At 42.2% G+C, this 21,366-nt stretch overlaps 1 protein-coding gene across 4 annotated transcripts in view; it reads left to right on the top strand.

The window, feature by feature from the left end:
- The window catches only part of CG42340 (uncharacterized protein), a 101,201-nt gene that overhangs the window by 15,337 nt on the left and 64,498 nt on the right, over positions 1–21,366 (top strand). The window lies entirely within an intron of this gene.

The raw sequence follows: 21,366 nt of genomic DNA, 5'->3' as shown, positions 1-21,366 counted from the left end.
GCTCAATGCTCCTCCAGCTGACCGAAACAGACATGGACTGATGATGAGTGGACGACGGGCGTGGAATGGAATCGACCAGAACAAAACTCGAATGCTAATGACAAAAATAACGAGATTAGATCCGATACGATCGGAACGAAGTGTACATATATATAGAGGAGTGGTGGCCAAATTGAAGCAAATCAGCAAATTAGCCTTGTCAAACTGCATGGCAAAATCGCGGGCGGTATGATTGCGTCGTAGTGCCGTTGCCTGCCAACTTCAGTCAATTTGTCAATATTTACTCATTTCATTTAGTCATTTTCAATTTATAACCATTCAATGGAATTCAGCCCCTGCCCCTTCACCATCACCATCCCCATTCCCATCCCATGTCACGCATCAATCGCTGTCTTAGCATCCTGTTTTTCTTTTTTCTTTTTTTTTCGTCCCTTTGGTATTTGTGCCATTTTGCACGCACTACAGTTGCCCTGCCCTGCCCCTCCCAATATTTCTCGTCCCTTTTCGGCGTTAATTTCCCAGCTACTTATGCACAGAGGGAAATGCCTCCGGCCAGGACATCCATCAGTCAGCCGCGAGGCGGTTGGGTGTGTGTCGGCTGTTGTGCACTGATGATGCCCCAGGGTGGGATATGTCGTCTTGGGGGAAAGTGTATCTGTTTCGGTATATGTATCTGCATCTGATTCTGTATCGGCATCCTTCAGCAGCTGAGTGCCGCATTTCCCATTCGAAGCGATCGGCCTGCGAAGATAACCCTGTGAAAATTGCTATATGCGCTGGCCAAGTGAGTGGCTATTTTTTAAACAAAAAAAATTGCTTGCTCAAGATTGCCGTCATAAATCTTTGCAAATCGAAAATCAAAGGGGTACTTTTGCTTAATATCATATATCAGCAATATATATATATATATATATTATAAATACTATTTATTGCAATTGATAGGCAAAGACAATGTGTCTCCCGAAAAAAAAGGACAATCCAAATTCGTTGTGCTGCTTTATACGCACTTATTTCTAAGCCTATGCTCAGAATTAATTCTAGTTTTGTACAGCAACATTTTTAATAGCCGCCACATTTGCGAGGCGAAACCAAGCCGCCCACTCCCCGCAAAAGTTGTAAATTTGTAAAAATCCCCCCCATTCCCCTACTTCAAACCCCGCTCCCTTAAGGACTATAACACTTGAGGCGTTTCAATTGTTTTGAAGTTTCTTGTATCTATTTAATGCTACTGTTTTGTCTGAGACTTTTGGCTGCGGCGCTCAATTAACGCTTTTGGTTTATGGCCAAAGAATTTGCGTTGAAAGGTTGGATGGGTCTGGTTTTGGGCATTTGTCGGTTGTAGTTGGCCAACAATTAGAAGCGCTCGACCCAATAATGCTGAGTTAGCTGAGCCATCATAACGGTAGCTCAGAGCCTCCATGCCCACATTTCATCACATCGCTTTGTAGCCACCACCCACTATCCACTCCTACCACCCCCCCCCCTCCCTTCCCTCGCGCACAAAATGGCTTCATTTACAGCCGAAGGCAACAACAATAAGTGAAATTTTCACAAGCTTTGGGTAAAGCTTTAGTTGTTTGTTCCTCTTGGCCCAACTGCTTTATACATACATATATATAGACGTATATATATATATATATATATATAGAGTTTTTTTTCTCCCTTCCTGTTGTTGCTGTTGCTGCATTAAAGGGGAACTGGTTAGTGGGGATAGCGCTGGAAAAAGTTTTCCACTTTACACAGCGAAGAAGACGCAACTTTGTAAGACCTCCGGTCGTTCCAAACTTCCCCCGATGCCCAGAGAATTACTGGTCGTTATATATGTATATATAGTGGGAAATCTATTTTCGAATGCCAGTCAGACGGCGGTGGGTGGTTGGTCAGATGATGGGTGTAGTTGGCTGGGTTTGTGCAAAAAGTATTTTTCATTACATTTTCCAACATTTCCACTGTGCCTTTTCTCCAACAAACCCAACCAACCCCCCCCCCCCCCCCCATACAGCACTCCTCCTATTTTTGCGAAAGCAAACCAACGTCGACTTAATTTATAATTACGATAATTTGCGCATTACGTTTTCTTTTGTTGCCCTGCTTCGTCCTGTTCGTCCTCCTCGTTCCGAGGTCCTGTCCTGGTTTTCCAGGAGGCAAACTTTTGTCGGTTAGTTGGCACTGCGTGTCTCCTCTGCTCTCTCACTTAGCTTTACTTTCCCTATCTCAATCTATTGCCACCATGCTGACTGTGGATAGAGCACAACGCCACCCAATAGCCACCCACTGGTTATCTATCCGCGCCCATCTTCTTCGCCCCCATTTTCCGTTGTCCTTGCGGCTTATCAATAATGTTGATTTCGCTCTGTGTCGCATAATTGAATTCTGAAGTTGTTAAGTCACAGCACAGCCAAATTTACGCGCTGGGAATAGGCCAAAAGCCCACCGCCCAAAAATCAACCTACCCCTCCCTCCTCGCCCATTTCGTAGGTCCAAGGCTGTTCGTTTGCTGATTGAAAATTTGCCAATTAGAAATAATGAAGCGTGTGACATTAAATGCAAGACAAGCAGCAAATCGGGCCAAGTCCCCAGGTTCTTTTACCGCCAGCTAGCCAGCCAACCACCCAACCACCCAACTTACCACCACTCCTATCCACGAAAACCCCATGGGATCGGCAACGGATGGCTCGTTAGAGGTATATATACTATATATAGAGATGTATATGTACCTTGTAATATAGTATTTTTCACTGGTTCAGCCTGCCAATGGCGATAACAAATTTTTGCTTAGAAAGGAAGAAGGAAGCTCTTAAAATCTCATTGCCGCACACACTCATACACACACACACACACACGTAGTCGTTAGGCACGGATATCGAAAATTTTCATGTCTTCCTTTAGTTTGTCTTAGTTGGTGAGGTCTGCACTCCACTCCACTTCGCTCCCCTTCCCGCCTCTTTCCTGCCGACGAGAGCAGCCATCATTAGACTCCCCGGGCCAGAAATCCCGTCAATCGAGTCCTCTTTCCGACCAGCTAGCTAGCTGCCTCGCCATGCCCCATGCCCCATGCCCCCCATGCCCCCTCAAAAACACCTACCTCCAACATTTTTCCGGAAATTTATAGTCCTTTCGGGCAGGAAAAACGGTGGCGAGTGGGGGGGCAGAGTTGGCTGGGTGGTAGGCAAATTCGCATTAGGCAAGTTCCTTGGGCCCCTCCAACTTGATGCATCCTTGCTGCACTTTGGTTGCCAGCCAGCCAGTCAGCCAACCAGCTGCATACATACATATTTCTTTTAAGTAGCTCATTATTTCAGCGTTCTTTTCCCCCCCCCCCCCCCCAACCATCCCCCTTTCGCCAATAAATATGCCGATGACAGGGGTTAAGACTCAACCACAGGTGATTGGTGAAGTGCTCCTTTCGCATTCGCCATGGCTGGGAAAAAGCCATCGAAGAGTGTCAACAGGGGAAAATCAGTCAGTGCCTGCTTTTCCACCCTTTCCACTTGGCAAAAAAAAAAAACAAAAAAGGACTAAAAGTCCCTCAGGGCTCTCACAAAATTGTACAACTTTGCGCTCGGGTGCACTAAGTTGTGGAATTGATTAGTATAATTATAATTGTATTACCATTAATTAGGCTCGTCGCAACCTAAGCAGCTTATAGCTCCAGTTTTGATTATGTGTCAAGAATAACTTATTTTTAAGTTATTGCTAAAATTTGTAATAATAAACAAGCAGCAGTTTTGAAAATTTGTTACTATAAGAAGTGAAAAGGCACACTTGCCATCTGTAGGCTTTAAGCCATAAAGTTCGAATTTGTTTGCTTTAAGTGTGGAATATTTTTCGACAGCCTTAAGTACAACCTCAACGCACCTACGAACTCATCCTCGACGCAGTCATCATCACCATGAACATCATCACCATGAACATCAACGCCATCATCATCATCATCATCATCACGATGACGGCCAAAAGTCAGCGCTGGAATTAAATTAGAGCCAACTTGTCTTGATGCCATTCAAATGCTCGCCAACTTCCCACCACTTTTATGCATAGCATAGTATATACCGGATATTCAGCACCTGGTGGGTTAAGTCAAGGAGTCCTCTTGTGTTTGGGTTAGCATGGGGCTGCCATTTGGCTTGGTGGTTTCCGAGCGCTGGGGTTTTCCATGCTTTGGGTGGTGGAAAAAGGGCTGCTGGCAGCGAAGGTATTACATCGGCATCGGCATCGGCATCGCATCGCATCGCTCACGTTAAGCACATAATTACAATTCTGCTTTATATTTACGTGTATTTATATTACCTTTTCTTGCCAGCGAACACGACAGCACTAAGCTTCTTGGCTTCCCCAATGTGTCCATGATGCGGAACTATGGATACCCTCGTTATGGATTCCTTGGAACTTGCGTTTCTTGGCTTGTTTGGTTGTCGGTTGTTCGGGGTTCGCTAAAAAAAAAAAGGATTAATCCCACGCACACTGCCAGCGATTGTGGTAGTCAAATGAGATTTTCACCTTCCTTGCTTGACAACGGGCATTAAATCCTTGTCAGATCTTTTGGAATATTTCTATTGGACCCTAGCATTTTCTAGGTGTTTGGAAATTTAGTTGTTTCTTAAGTGCTTCCGTGGAGAAACCGAAAAAAAAACCACCGATTTAAAATCATAAAAAATGATCAATTTATCATTATTCTTCTTTGCCAGCTAAAATATTTAACTCTGATTAATTATACCGTCAATTTTGTTAGTTCCTTAAAATGCTAGGCCAAGTTTTTTATTTTTTTTGTTTGCATTCGCAGGCTTAAATTGCATAAGTAGCGAAGAAGTTGGGCAGACTTGCCGCGAATTTCCAGTCAGATTTTCTCATTTGAGGAATGATTTAATAAGCTCGAGATTAATTATAGCAAAGTTTGTTCTTTATTTTACACCGACGTTGTTTGTCTGCCCCCGAAGGGATTGAATTAGTGCCCCCTTTTTGCGTTCGGCTTCGAGGGTTACGCAATTCGCTGTACTTTGTACTTTTCCGTGCTCTAATGGGCTGTCGTCGGTGTGCGAGTTGGTAAGATGGCAAGATGGGAATAAAGCTGGCGAAAAGGCGACGATGCCCATCCATTCCCGTGGGTCCTGCCACATATCCATCCCGTATGCCATCGCGCCATCGTCATCGCACATACGGCAACTTAACGGCGCACCTCGACTCCGACTCCTAGACGAAGTCGCAGTCTCAGTGTCGACATATTTCACGTTGATGTATGGTTTAATTACATTTACGTGGCTGTTATACGGCCGAAGCTTCAACTTAATGGAGAACGGACTGGGTGAACTGAAGTGGCCAACTGCACAGCGGGAAATTTCACAACGATTGCTAGTTACAACGTGAACGGGCTATATATGCATCAATTAATCAAATAAATTAGAATTAATGCAACATGTGTAGGCAAATTATATAGAAAACATGTTTATAACTTGTCTTCTATTTGGATTAAAAATTTAACACATTATTTTAAATAAATATAGGCGCCTTCTTCATTTTCAGTTGTTTGGCTTTTGTCATTTTGTGTGGTGTTTATTAAATGATTGTAAGTGAATAACTTTGTATTTATATACCTTATTTTGCGGTGCACCGAGACGCGAGGTTGGATGGATGGATAACTTGGTGGATCCCCGGGCTTGTTTTTTTTTTGTTGCGGGGTGGTGCGGAAGACAGCTGTCTTTCAGCGCTTTTGTTGGGCTGTCGTCGCCGCCATTAGAAGACATCGCGATAGGCGCTTTCATAATTATCCTGCACAAAACTTCCCAGCAAGGATTTCGTTTGGTGGTGATGGTGATGTGGTGCTGGTGATGCTCCTGCTGCCGACCCGCGGTGAACTCCTTTTCATGAGCTGCACGTCGTCGCTGGCAAACTTTCGCCTTCACCTGGCGGCGTTAATGCTACGATGAAGTTTTCACGCTCGGCAGGATTTTCGGGCATCCTTTTTAAGCGGAGTAAGAAAAGTGCTGCGTCTGCCGGGGTGGGCATCCCATCCAACCCATTCAACCCATTCAACCCGTTCAACCCATCCATGCCTCCATTCGAGGCTGAGGAACTTCAGGTGTCGCCCACTATCGCCTCGGGTTGTGGGTTAAGTGCTTAGATTAGGTTTTGTGGATCTTTAATTGATGTTAAGCGGCGAGTTGATGTCAAGTTGCAACTTGCGGGACTCTCAACCTGTCACGCTGTTTGCTCCATATTTACCGCACGCTCGCATACTTATTTAGTTTTATTTATGCCCGCGATACTTGCTTAATATCGCTTTTCCCGGCTGCGTTTAATTTTCCATTTCATTTTAATGCCAGAGCAAATGCCATAGCGACTCATTAGAAGGCAGCTTTGACCGTGGGTGGGGAAAAATGGGTAGTTCTTAGCTGGGTAAAACTGCACGATTGGACAGAGTGGGAGTTGGGAGTTGGGGGTGGTCTTGTTATGGGCCAAAGCCCTTAGCTGGTTAATGAGACAGAATAACCTGCAGTGCTGCAAATAAGGAGAGAAGTTTCAGCCAAGTATCAGGTTTTTTTTCCTTTTACATTCCCTTTAGTTTTAAGCCCTGAAGAAGGGGCTTTTAATAAAACTATTTAAATATTTGATGATAAATGATGGCCAGTATATTTTGGCACATCATCTTACTTTTGCCAGCGTACAGGCTTTGGTTTAAACTTTATTTAACAGTACTTTTAAATCAATTTACCCAGTCTCCGTTACATTTGTGCGGCGAACATCTCCGCATTTCGAACCCTCGAACCTTTTTCGCTGACTTTTCTCGTTTCTTCATTAAGCTTCTCTTCATCAATTCAGCTGAGCAATTACCTTCGACTTGGCCATTTTAACTAACCGCAACTGTGACCGCACTTCAACTTCATTCAACACGCGCACAGGAAAAAAAAAAGAAAAAAAAAAGGGAAAAGAGCAGCGGAAAAATAAAAAGAAAACCCCTGCCCTGCTCTTAAATGTCGCCGTTTCTCAACTTCTTTCGACGCTTTCATTAATGGTTTTGGCTTTGACTTTTCACCATCTTCTTACCTGTTTTCCTTTCCCGATTTTCCCCTTTGCACCCCCCCCCCCCACACACACACACATACACAACCCCCTATAATTTTCGGACTCTGCTTCTTCTTGTCTGGCTGTTTCGTTTACTTTTCAACAGATTTTATTTATTTATGAGCAACTTGACTTTAATTAATGTATTTATCGCTTCAATAATTCGAATACAACTTTTCCCGCCAACCACAGTTCGCTTTTAACTCAATTATAGCCAGCACTTTTCCCTTTGTGCCTTCTCTTTGGCTTAGGGTTTTCAGCTGAGTTTTCTTTACTTCTGATTGTTTCCAACAAAATGCAATAATGAGCTTAATTTTCCCGCTTTTTCGAACACAGCACCCAGCTAGCTGTACAAACAAAACCACATACTCGGACACACATGCGAAAAGGAAAACTTTGCTATTTTGCCAGTTTGGAGTTGCTCATTAGAAAATCCTTCTTTGTGATTCACATTTTTCCGGTTGAAAGCAAAGAATCCGGTCATTTCATACATTATAAGTTTTTTTTTTTTGTTAAAGAGTTTAAACAACGCGGGTGGGTTTTTTTAAAAAATGCACTTAATAACTCTTCACATATTTATAATAATAATAATTTCTGTTTTCCTGCCATTTTCACGGTGTAATCGCGTGTAGTTGTGGTGGTGGAAAACTTGCGCTTTTCCGCTGGTCAACGGCCAGCGTCGTTGTAAATTATATTGCGCCGGTTGTCAGTTGCCTGTCACTGTCTCTGTCCGTCCGCCGCTTTTCCAGCTTTTCCAAGCTTTTCCAGCTTCTCCATTTTGCTCGACGGCGGCTGTGACTCAAAGCATTTTCCATGGCGTGTGTTGTGCATAAAAATTCGAGCAGCAGCGGCGGTGGTAAAGCGATGAAAACAAGTTTTCAAAAGTCTGGCATAATAACCCGTCTCCCGCCGAACTCCACTTGAAACGGCAGTCAATTAGGCACAGAAGAGACCTGTCCTGAAAACGACCACCACCTCCATGGAAAATTGCCCTGAAAAGCCTCACTCCCATGTCTCGGAAAATTATGCGCATTTACATTTTGCGGTTTTCGAAAACGAGAAACGAAAGTAAGTTCCTTGGCTCCGTTGGGACAGGACTTTGGCTGACTTATTTACTTAGTTCGCTGAGCGCTGAATTTGAACGAAATCATTTGTGTCTTAAGCGCAAATGAATCACTTAAGTTGAGGACAACCGAATAACAACAATAATAATAATAATATTAAAGGAAAACGCGCAAGGCAAGGCAAGTTGGCAAATGGAAAATGGTAAAATGGGAAATGCGAAATTTGTCGTTGTTCTGTGGCTCAAATTGTGACCGAAAAAACTTTTACCAACGAACATTTTTGAAACAATGCTGTGGGCCACAAAAAGGGGGGCGCTTGCGATTGGTGGGGAGCGGGGAGGGGGGTGGGTCGATTGTGGGCGTGGTCGTGGCACGTGTCTAATAGAAAAGCGATAAGCAGTCCGCCAACCAAACTCAACCATCCGCCGCCCTACCCCATCGCCTGCAGTGCTGGCAACTTTTCTATTTTCTAGCCAAATTGGGGTTTTCCGGTTGTAAGCTCTTTAATATCTATATATTTTTGAACTTTTAATTGCACATCCTGGATACGAAATCGATTTTGAAGGATTGTTAATGTTATGCTTTAAAAGTATGAAGTATTTTCTCTAAATATGTGATTAGCTACTTCAGGTGGATGGTCGTCGGCTACCTTGAAGTGGATTTTTTAGCTACGCCAATATAGTAAACATTATCCAATTGCCACCACTGACCTCCAATTGGAGCTCCGGTTGGAGCTCTGCCGCTGCTCAGATAGTCAGCGATGCGAACGCGCTTATTCCGTGGAGACTCATTCAAAAAGGTCACCACCTAGCTGGGCCCAGTGATTCCAGTTTGCTGGAAGCGGAGAGGCGGTGGTGCTGGCCGTTGGGGGCGTGGCAGTTGGGCGGCCGAAGGTCAAGGGTAGCTGAAAATAATGCACAGGAAAAAAAAAAAAATGAAAGTAGGGGAGCTAAATTCGGGAGCTTGAAGCTCAACCAAGAGCGAGGGAATGTAGGAAATGGTCGGCGGGGCAATGGAGAAATGAAAAATAAGCCAACTGAGACACGCCTCGGCAGTCACAGGACCACAAAGGGGATTCGGCGGGGGAGCCGGTGACTGTAATATGATTAAAAGCACCTCATAATTGTGGTCAATAGAGGGGAATGCGGGGGTGGAAAATCCGCCACCGCAGTGGGCGTGAAAAGTGCGGTGGGGGGGGGGGGGGATGGGAACTTTTTGGATGGAAGGTGGAGAGCGGGTTGTGCAGCGAAGCGATAAGTGAGAACAGAGTGAAATGTAAAGCTCAGAAAAAAATATATTATATATCTATATATATGTACACATATATAAACCTACAATCTCTGCGGCCAGCGATTCTCAGTATTTAAACAACCGAATGTTAAATATTGAATTACAATGATCCTGCGCAAATAAAATTGCTTTAAAAGAAAATCGTGAATGTAAAAATTGCGAACCATTATTAATACATTAATATGAACAATTTGATTTGCCACTTAAACACTTACACTTTCGTTATTAAACCCAACAAGGTCAACAAAATTTTGACATAAATCAAATATTTATCTGCTCCCAACGTATTAAATTACCAATTGAAAAGTGTGCGTTATTTTTGCCTGACATAATATAGTCAATTTGAGCACTATCATTTGCTTGAATTCCCCTTTTCACACAGCTGATAATATATCAAGAGAATAATTTACCCGATACGCATTAATTGCACTTGCACGCTCCGAACTGAAGAATTTATAACTTATGGCGCACTTTCCCGGGCGAAAAGTAGACTTTATCGCCTTAAAATTTCCCGTATCGAAGCGGCAAAGTGAGAAAGTGCGAAAAGCAAAGGGAAATGTGTATATATGTATACATATATTTGTGTGCACATATGTATGTGTATTTGTGCATATAAAGCTGCGCTTATTTCACTTTTCCACTTTGCCGCCATTTCACACATATAATACGCAGAGTTTGCCGAGAAGAGGCCAGTCGAAAATCCCAGCCATATAAACTTATACAAATGACATCCGGTGCGCGCACAAATACACTCACATGCAAAGCACACACACACACAAACTCACATGCAAAGCACACACAACATGCAAAGCACACAACATACAAAGACGACCTTTACGGTATTGCTCATTGTTGAATGATGTATAAAGCTTCTGTGACGCCACACGGCCACATTTTTGGTTCCACACCCAGCGTAGAACCCTATGCTGCTGCTCCGCCTTTCTCCACAAATCTCTCGACCCTTTCCATTCCTTTGGCCACTGAGTTTCCTCGCAACTTCTCCACAAGAAGCTGCAGGCACGCAAATACCGCAATTGGAAGCGGTCGAGGTGTAAAATCATGTTTGGGCATCAAGCGGAATTAGAGAAAGATGGACGTATATGGGTGGAAAATGGTGGAAAGCGGCAGGTGGGAAGCGGAAAACGTGGGCTTGAGAATTGGGAATTGGGGTCACCGCCTCGCCAGTCAAAGTACAGTGGAGATTGTGTGGAGTGGCTGTATTCCGAAATATTTCACAATTTTTAACATTGCATGCAAGTTAAGGGCACTGATCAAAATTAGTTGCCTCAATGTGATGTCTACTTGGTAATGATTTAAAATTGAAATCTTAATTAATGAAATTGTTATAGAATTAAAGAAAATAAATAAATATTTCGAAGACTATTTCAGTTGTATATGTATTTCTTGCCGTGCATGCCGCACTCAAGTACACAGAAATAGTGAAATGCGGACATGGAAACATTCATCGACAGAGTTGCAATTTATATTTGATTCGAGGCATTCGCTCCGGGTCGATTAGTTGCCGCCGCTGTCGCTCGTCGCACCCCCCCACCCCCCACAAATCTCACCAATCACTCCACACTACGCCACCCCCCCCACACTCAGTTATCCCTCCCGTATATACAGGCTTAACCCACCGCATGCCGCCTTAACCCACAGCACAGCACAGAATACGTATACGCACGGTATGCCCAACACACTCAGCGAATGCTGCTCGTTACGGCAAGCGTATCAATTTGATCATGCGTGTCCTTTTGCCTCACGATTTTCCAGTTCCACTCTCTGTTTGCGTGTGTGTGTGTGCGTGTGTTTGTGTGAGTGTGAGGAGTGTGTGTGTGTGTGGGCTAAATGCCGCAAATTGAAATATGGTTTTCGATTTTCAGTTTATATGCAGCCATCTATAACCAAAACCCAAAACCCACACATCTGTATATCGGCTTTAACTGTGTGTGTGTGTGTGGGCGTTTTACGCTGGTGTTTGCTCCTCTGTTTGTATTTGAATTATTTTATCATCTTTTCGTTTACTTTTCAAATTTCAAGTCGTTTGCTTAAGAGCGAATCGAAATAGGAATTGAAAAAGAACTTGAAATAGATGTTCCACGTGAGCGATTGCCAACGTACTTTTGGATATCACTTCAAAATTGTTCGGTTTTCTGATACTTTTGGATTGATTTAATGATTTAAGTTTATAAATAACTAGAAAACAAAAAAAAAACTCGTTTTATATGAGATTAAGAATCGAGAGATGAAGCACGAGCATATTCAGATTTATTCAATCGTTTTTAAATCCGATATTTCCGCTCAGCTGAGTGTATTAGCTTAGTCGCTGATTGCTTTTCGGTTTTTGAGAGCAGCCCGCAGTTGCTTTGTGCTTAGTTTGTTATTAAATAAAGGCTTAGTTGAGTGGTTTTTTTTATGTGTCCATATGTGAAAACGAAAGCACACACATGCACAAGCACCCAAACCAACACATTCACATTCACATTCACACTAACACTCACACTTTCGCACACCCGCAAAAGAGACCACCAGCCCATTGTCATATTAAATCATACAATTGGTCAGATGCCCCAAAGCTAGTAACATAAAAAAAAAATAAAAATAAAAAATATCCCTTTTTTTGTAGCCACATGCTGACACATTTCGCCATTCACTTTTCACGCTCACCCACACAAAGAGCGCTTTTGATTTCGCTACTTTCGTGTGCGTGTGTGTGTGTGTGTGTGTGTGTGTGTGTGACTGTGCCAGATGCGCGTGAAAATAAAGCGAAAAATTTGCATGCCTACACAGAGAGAATTATTCATATGCGTAAAAGGAGTAAAAGTAGCAAGTTACACTTTTTGGAAACTTATGAGGTTTAACTATAAAGTCAAACTTAATTATATTTCATTTTTACGAAATTAGGTTGTTATAAAATTCTATTTTAAAATACAGCGATTTTCGTTCAGTGCATTGTCCCCCTCTTAAATCCTCTTCTCTTTTTTTCGCTCATCGCATTTTTGTTCGGTTCCTTTCCCTATTTTTTGGTGGCTTTGCTGCTTTATAGACTTTTCGATTTGGTTAAGCATGTGTGCGTAATGTGTGTGTGTGTGCGTGCCTGTTTGTCTATTTTGTCGTCCGTGTCGGTTTTAGTTGCCAATAGGCGGCTTAGCTAAATTTGCATTTATTGTTAAAATGTTTCATTTCATTTCATTTATTTGCCTAACACACACACAAAAAAAAAAAACAACACGGCAAAACTGAAATCCATGCGAAAATTGTACACGTGTTTGTATGCGTGTGTGTATGGGTGTGTGCGGTTCGGTCTATTGGTTTTTTGGCTTTGGATTATGACAAAAATGTTGGGGACAAGTGTGTAAGGAGCGAAGTGGGAGTGGCGCGGAGGTGGGCGTTTGAGTGTTTGCACTTTTGACTTTTCCCATGCAACATTTTTCGGGTTTTCGACAGTTTGAATTTTGTAGGTGAGTGATTGGAGTGGATTTTTGCCTTTGTTGAATACTTTTATTTAATGCGGTACAGTTCCGTCTGGTCAGCAAAGTCATCGAATTTTGCTCCATTCCATTCGGAATGTACTTTTTAGTTCATTTGTCGGTGCAAAAAACACAGATTTGCGGTGCGCTGATAAAAGATTATATTATTTTGTGGCCAGCAATGATTGGTTTTGTATTTAATAACGTAAGGTGTTATAAATGGGGCTTTAACGGAATTTTATGTTAGTTAAATTTTTTCTTTTTTAATTGTAATGTCGGTTACAATTACTCAATTTTCTATCGAAGGTTTCATTTAATTTATTTTATTTGAAAATATTTTAATTGGCTATTGTTTACTTAAGGTCCGAACATTTTTTGTTACAGCTGTGCTCGTTGTTGTTTCTCCATTCCCCAAAGCAGCCAAATACTTGTTTTTTTTCCGCATTTGTGCTTTTCCTTTGAGGCTCCCTCCTTTCGTTGCCCCTCACTTCCTTTCTTTTCTTTTTTCCTTTCCGTTTCGTGCCCCCTTGCTTTGCTTTCTTTTTGCAGCTCACAATCAATGTGTCCAATTAGGTTCTCAGTTTTCGGGTTACCTTCCAGTCGAGTGAAGCCTTCCCACCAAAAGCCCCGAATATCCTGTAACCTGTTGTAGCATAACTCAATTTCGGCTTAAACAACAAACCGAATCGAATTGAAACGAAACGAATACCAAGTGAACTGGAAACGGAACCAAAGTGCAATTATATCCCCCAAAACCCTCCCAACCCTCTGACAAAAAAAAAAAAAATCGCCTAAAAGGAAGGGAGAGGAAACTGCGTCAACACGTGACTGACAGGCCAGAAATAAACAAAATGTAGCTCCGCTTTGTGCCAAATCCCACAGCATACTTTTTGGGGTTTTCCCCGGATGACCAATGCCCGATGCCCAATGCCCAATGCCCGATGGTCGATGGTCGATGGTCGATGGTCGATGGCCAGTGTTCGGGTGCATTCTGAAAGGCATTTTCCATTGCATTTTCATTCATCGCTCGTAATTGTGGTGTAAAAACGAGGCATCAAAGGAACTGAAAGGCAAATGGCAATAACTGTCATTTCCTGGCGACCTACTAAATTCGCCTCAGCTCTCGAAGCTCTCAAATGAAAATTGCTGACCTCTGCCGGGCCAGACCAAAAACAAAAACAAAAAAAAAAAAACAAAAAAAACGAAAAAAAGTGAAAGGAAAGCAAAAGCAAAAGGATGAAAGGGATGGAGGGAGCACATATCCAAAGGATATGCCTCCTCGCATCACGTCCTCCGTCGTCTCACACATGTGCAACAATTGTAATGGTCTTCGTGTGGAGGCAATGCATAATTTGTTATCTAAATTCAGGTTGTCTATCGGAATGCTCGCAATGCTATACTGATTAAATTTAACCCCCTCCCCCCCCCACCGTTACATGCGCACATAAACGCGCACTCACACACCCACACATACATACAGTCGAACACAGACAGGACTTGCATTGAAAATAAAAAACCCCCAGCTCCTTAACACGTTTCATGGCATTGAATGAAGAACGTGCCGGCTACATATGCGAATCGTTCGCAGCCAGATGTACGCGAGTAGCAACCGAAACTGTCCGTGCCAGTCTCATTCGCATTTTCTGGCTCTAAGGCCTCCGTCTTTCAGTTTCCCTCAACTGCAGGATACATTACAGTGGTCGTGGATTAAATTAGGCAAGTGTTTTAGCAGATCTTAGACTCTACAATTGGAAATTACATGCGGAAATGGTGTGCTGCTAAAATGAAAAGCTTGTGCTTAGGCATTTTTGATGGAGGTGTATCTATGGTTGCATACTTTGTCCAGTGATTATGCATTTCAAGTGATTTAGTGATTTTAAAATTCATTTATCTGCTCTGCATCTTACACTTAAATGGCATTTAGATAGCAGCTATTAAATTTTATGCGAATATTGTCCGAAGTTCATTAGGTGCATTTGTGATGCATCTAACCATTTCGGTTGCGGTTTCCCTCCGGGATTTCTACTGCAGTTTGTCTCACGGTGCGGCTTCCGTTTGGGTTTTTGGTTTTGGGGCCACCGATTCCCTTTGCCCATTTGCCATCTCCCTCGCGCGCCATTTGCTGTCCCTGTCTCGGTCTCGGTTTCCTCACTGGGGCCATGTAATTTCAAGTGGCGTCTGGATGTGGCAGGAAAACGACTCGGTTCTCGGTTCTCGGTTCTCAGTTCTCAGCTTGTTTATGTATTTCCAGCGGGCACAAAGAAGCAACAGTCGCCACCCACTTGTTTGCCCCACTTTTCCTTCGATTTTTTTTTTTTGTTCACTTTCGTGTTGTTTTTGCCTTTGTTGGCTTCTGCTTTCGGCCCAACCACGTACTTCATTCGCTCTCGATGATGCAAAAGATTACCAAGTTGTTGGCATGTGGCAGCGGCCAAAGGAGGAATATAAACTCAGCTCTATGCTTGTGGGTCATTATGCAGGCCCCAACCGCATCCGCACATCCGCATATCCGCTTATCCGCTTATCCGCATACCCGAAATATCCGCTGCCGTGTCCGTTTTTTTTTTTTTTTGGTGCCCGCAAACCGTCAACAACAAGTCCAGCGGGCTGACAGCTTCAGGCCCAGTTTTTATGTATATCCCTATTCATATTATTTGTATTTTATTCAGACTGCTCTCGGTTTTGGTATCCATTTCTGCGGCTGGGACTTGAGCACACCCAAAAGATTTATTTATTGCGGTTTTTTAAATTCCGCAAGGATGTCGAAGATGTCTGAAGACTGAAGGCGTGACTGGGGCTATTGGCAATCAAATCGGGCACGATTCCATCGCACTTCGTTTATCCGAAATGTTTGACTGCGGCATCACGCTCCGCACTCGATAAATGAGTTGGGTATTCTGCGATGCCAGCCAGCTACCTATAATTTATTGAAAGTGCATTCCAATTGATTTGGGTTCGATCAGGTATTCTTATCGCGGTAGCAGATTCCTTAATTTATGATTCATACCCCCCAAGTTGAAGCGCAGCCTAACCAAAAATCTATAAACTAAGCAAAAAATCGTAGAAAATATTTATTAGCTCTTTAAAATAGTTTTTTTTTACGTGGATTTATGACAATATTCGGCCAAATTATGATCAAAAAAAAGGATGTGACAAAATATATTTTTTTCAAAACTCACTTTCTTAATTTTTTACTTTATAGAAGTTGTTGAAGCACTGCTAATTGGCAGCGCAAAATTGCTATTCATTTAATTCGAATAATTCGAATAAAAATTCGAATTTTACATGTACATGCATATTTGTTTGGCCAACTAAAAAGATTAAACTTCAAATCTGTAGTGGCGTCTAGCATTTCGTGGTCAGCTTTGGGCTATTGACTTCAACTAATTGAAGGCCATTATATACTGAGACTCGGTCTCAGTATCATTGTGTGGCGAAATACTTGAAACTTGTTAGATTCTTTTTTTATTTTTTTATTTTTTTTTTTTTTTTTTTTTTTTTTGGGGACGTGGAGGGGGAAAAGGGAAAACATTTGTGCGAGATTCTCGAGTGAAATGTTCTTTGGTGCTTGCTGTATCGCTGGCCTTGTGCCAATCAGTGTTTGCCTTCGTCAGTGCCACTTGTGGCAGTTGCACACATCTGCCCCTTTGCCCGCTTTCTCCATCCACTTAACATCGCCCACTTTCGCCGCCCACTTTCACCACCCCCTAGAATCGTACTCGTACTCGTTGCACTGGTACATTTTTGTAAGTGCATCAAAATTCTTAGCATAAGACGTGGACTTGTATCTCGGCTTGTGTTTTCCTTTTTGATTTAGTTTTTATTTTCCCAGCTTCTTTTCTCACTGCACGTTGTTTTACTTTCTTTGCTTTCTTTACATTTTTCATGATTCTCTGTGCTCAGCATTTCTACATTTTTTTTTAGTTTTTTTTAAATTTTTTTTTGCTAGTTTTACCCTGTTTTCTTTTGTTTGTAGTATTTTCTAGTTTTCCCACATTCTCGTTCCTATATGTATATATATATATATACATATTTTTTTTTTGATGCTTGTTTGTAGTATTTTGCTGGAATTTCACTTGGTGAACTGGTCTGGCGTCTATTTCTTTCTAGCCACATTTTCATGTCGTTCTCTGTTTGGTTTTTATGTTTTGCACAACAAATTTTATGTTTGGCTTGGACGTCTTGATCCAAAACACCGCCCATCAGCCCCTTAACCCTCGAGTGCCGCTACGTGTGCCCTAGAAAAATGCACAGAAAATTCTTCATTTGCGAGGCTTTCAATTGAATTTCGAGCTCCAAGTCCTTTACTCGTATTTTTTTTTTTTTAACACACACTGTGCCCAAGTTTTGTCAGCAAACAAATTCAAAAATCAAAAGTAGAAAGTATATATTAATTGATTTAAACTTAATAAAGTTCATAGGTAAAAGGATATTTAGTTGCTTCCATATATATTTTATGTGTGAAATCATATTTCTTTCATCATTTTCTTTTTCTCTCAGTGTCAGTCGTGGTTTGTGTGTGTGACCGGGCATTCAATCATTGCGAGACTCAACATGACGAAAGGATGGAGGACAAAATGGCGCGGGGGAATGGGGAGCGCGGGGTGTGTGTGGCAGCTATCTGACTGATTTTCCCAGTACTCGTGCTGCTGCCTGCCCCTACATATATATTTTTTTTTCTTCCAATTTATTTGCTTGCTCCACAAAATCACCAACTAAGCAATAGAGAGAGAGAACCCCTTTAGACGTGACTCTACGTTTCACTTTGCAGTGAAATTGTTTTTTCATTTTCATTTCCATCTCCATCACCCCCACGGACACTAATGGGTTAACTCGAGTTGGTTACAATCTAACCCAAGGGCCCCTCAAGTGGGTTAAGCCTAAGCATTTGTACCCCCCCCCCATCACCCACCTCGACCACCACCCCCTTAACCCATAGTGTCTGTGCGTTTGGGTGGCTCAAGTTCAGCAAATTGTGAGGATTTTTGTGAGTTATTGTTTGAATCCATTTGTGCGGATGCTAGGATTCGGATTCGGATTTGGATGAGGATGTGGATGTGGATGTGGTCAGCGAGGGCCGGTAATAGAATTAGGCAACTTCAGGCCGACAGTTTGGGGATAATCAATTTGATAGTTTTGTGCCCACCTTTGATACTCCTCGATTTGGTATTAGGCATTAGGAATTCCCGGAATGGATTTGCAAAGGCTCCATGTGTTTGCACAATGATGTGCCTACGACTCGAGGACAAAGGCTGTGCATTTTCGCCGAATGTTTGGCCTTTTTGTGGGTTGTGGCTAACGCATTGTATACGCAGGCCATTGTTCGAAATAATAAACAACTCTAATTGCAGGAATGTACACTTTTTGTCTGAAGTTAGTAGTACAAAAAAAAAAAGAGGCATTTATACTTATGAAGTTGAAAAAGTAACAATAATTGTTTATGTTCACTGAGAACATAAGTGAAATGCAGGAAGAAAAAATGAAAGTAATTACGTTTTATTAACATGTTCTAGTCATTTCAAAGTTTATTTTTTTTTTTGTGCATTAAAGTGCGGACTTTAATTGATGTGGTAATAAGAGTATTAGTTTAAAAAATATTTGACATTTATTTAACAGATGTAATTACGTATATCTATCTATTATCTATTCTATAATAAATATCTATATCTATTATATTTATTAGTTATAGTTCCTTTTTAAAGTGCACAGCCAGCTGCACTTGATGTAGTTATTTTTCGCTGTTTTCATTCCATTCTTATGTAGTCATCTGCTGGTTCCTGTGACATTTATGATCTTTTCATGTCACTTATCCTGATATATTCTGTTTTGCACCGAATCGCATTTGTTTTGTATACTAACTTCATTTTTTCCGCAACCCGATTTTGTGTTTGTTTGTTTTTTTTTTTTTTTTTTGTTGGAGCCCTGGGCTTTATGGCTTCCACGAAATTTTTTGGTCTTTGGCTTAACTTTTGTTTTCTGGTGCTTTATGACTCGTTGACCGCCCCAAACCGCCCCGCTGATCAGTTTTGAAACCCCCCCCGCCCCCCGCCACCCTTCGCCTCTGCTCGGTTGTCCAGACATTTGGCCATCGCTCTCTGTACATTTCATTTGCAATTTACTTTTTGCCCTCCGGCCAAGTTTCCAACGTCGGTGGTTTTTCCCGCACACAGCTCGTCATCAATCTCCTGCCCTCCGCATCCGCATCTACATCGCCCGCCGCCATATCCTTCGAATCCGTATCCGCCTCTGTACTCTGTATACTCCTCCGTCAGCGATCTCTCCATGGTTTCGCCTTTGGCCGTGCTCCAGTTTTTCTGCCATTTCCCAATTGCTTTCTGTGCGGTTTTGGCCATCCATTGTTGTTGCTCCATTCAGGAGAGGATGTGCTGGAGGAGGAGGAACTGGATGCTTTTACGAAATCCTAGGCGTGATTTGCCGTTTAATTGTGCAGCAAGTTGCCAAAAACGCAATGAGTGAGAAATGGATATTTGGATATGTGACCTGACCCCCTTTGGCCATCCTTTTCATCCTGCCATAATGGTTGCTCTCCTTTTGGCTTTCAATTTTTTGGTTCTACCGATTTTTCGAACTTTTTTTTTTCTTTCGGTCCACCCTGTGAACTCGTGTCCTGGCAGCAGGACGAACTGCTAGTCAGCTTAGACACGAGAATCGTTTTTGGCGGCATGCGTGATGCGATGCGATGTCCTCCACTTCCGCCAATTCCTGCCCACTTCCATCGTAATGACTCTTTTATCGGCACTTGCCAAAAAAATTTGGTGCTATTAATTGGAGAGAGGAAAAATTGGAGAGTAGCTCTGGTTTTTAGCTGAAAATATCAATCAACTGTTGCTATTTAATTTCACACAGCTTATATTTCAAAGAAACTATTAAAAGCTAGTTTAGAACACCTATTTATCTGGGAAGGCTAATTAAAGATTTGAACTATTCGAACTAAATGGAATTCTGTGCACAAAAACACTATTTATAATTAAAACATTATCTAACGGAGATGATAAGATTTCCCATTCAGTGGATGCCCTTCTTTTCTGCGAGTGACCTGTCATCAATAAGGCAACAAACTTACAAACGGCAAAAGGACCGACTTGAACAAGACGGACACCGGTTTGCACTTTAACAAACAAAAAAAAAAAAGAAGAAGAAAAAAAGGGGGGAAACAAGGGGAGTGGTCTGTATCGAATGGAGCGGTAGAAAGGATGCGATGGGAAAGGGAAAAGGATGCGATCTATGGTCGCTCCATTTGATTCACCTCGTGCCTTCGTTGGGACGTGCGCAAATCAGTTGCAGGAAAATCTATCAAAATTCCGCAAATAACTGCACGTGTGTGTGTGTGTTTGTGTGTGTCCTGTCGCATGTCCTGGAAAGTTACTTCGTTTCAATCAGGCATATTGGTTGTTCACACACACACACACACAAATCTCGATGTCTTCTCGACCACCATACAGCCGTTATCCTCGCCATCTTAAAAGCATCTATCTTCGCCGCGGCACATCCCCCATGCTCCTTGCCCCGTTTTCACTGCCCCTTCATCTTGAGTCCTTGCCAGGACTCCGAGCAGGACTTGGACACTTGGTTGGCTTCTCTTGGTTGGGCGCTGCTCTTGCATTTGATTAAGTGCTGGACGTCGTGTTTGGTGAGGAAGCCGGAGAAGCATCACCATCACCAGGAGCAGAACATGTGAACTTTCTCATTTGAGCTAATGATCCGTGTAATCTGCTTCAGTTTTCCCGCTTTGCCCCACTTTCATTGAACTCTGCGTACACGGAGAGAAATCAATTGCAAACTCATTACTAAGATCCTAATTAAACATTTACTTATGCGAGTATGTATGTATATAAATAAACCTTTGGAATTACTTTTTACCATTTAATTGAATTAATTTGAGTGTTGCTTTTTATGCTCTTTATGTATTTTAATCAATTAAACATTATTTTACGCGTGTATGTAAAATTGAATGTTCGATGCCTGCTGGGAAAAGCTTTGCATAATTGGCATAAGTTTGCACTTAAGTCAGACTCAAAGGTAACAACACACACACACACACGTTGTAGCCACACACGCACACACACACACACACACACATGTAATGCGTGCATACATGAGTGTTTTTCCCCACCTGTCCTCCAATCCATCCGCCATCGATGTTGCGTTCTTCTCACGGTAGATTTAACAAACGACGAAGCGTTCAATAAATGTCAGCAATTAAAAGGGCAAAATAAATGTTGCACCGCCTTTTAGGTGAAAGTGCGTAGGTGTGTGCCAGAATGGGGGCGTGGAAGTGGGAGTGGGGGCGTGGTTAAGCTGGCAAATGGCGTGGAATACAAGTGTAATATTTAAATGCCAAGAGATGGCCGGGAATCGGAGCATAGACCAAATGGGCAAAAATAGGCACAAGAGCAAATCTAGATATTTGTTTCAAAAGAAAATCAAACCAGCATAAGCATTTTGAATGAAAAGAAGAAAAT

The sequence above is a fragment of the Drosophila melanogaster genome, chromosome X (assembly GCF_000001215.4).
Source record: "Drosophila melanogaster chromosome X".
NCBI lineage: Eukaryota > Metazoa > Arthropoda > Insecta > Diptera > Drosophilidae > Drosophila > Drosophila melanogaster.
Note: the sequence above shows the minus strand (reverse complement) of the source record. Positions and strands in the feature narration are given on the sequence as shown.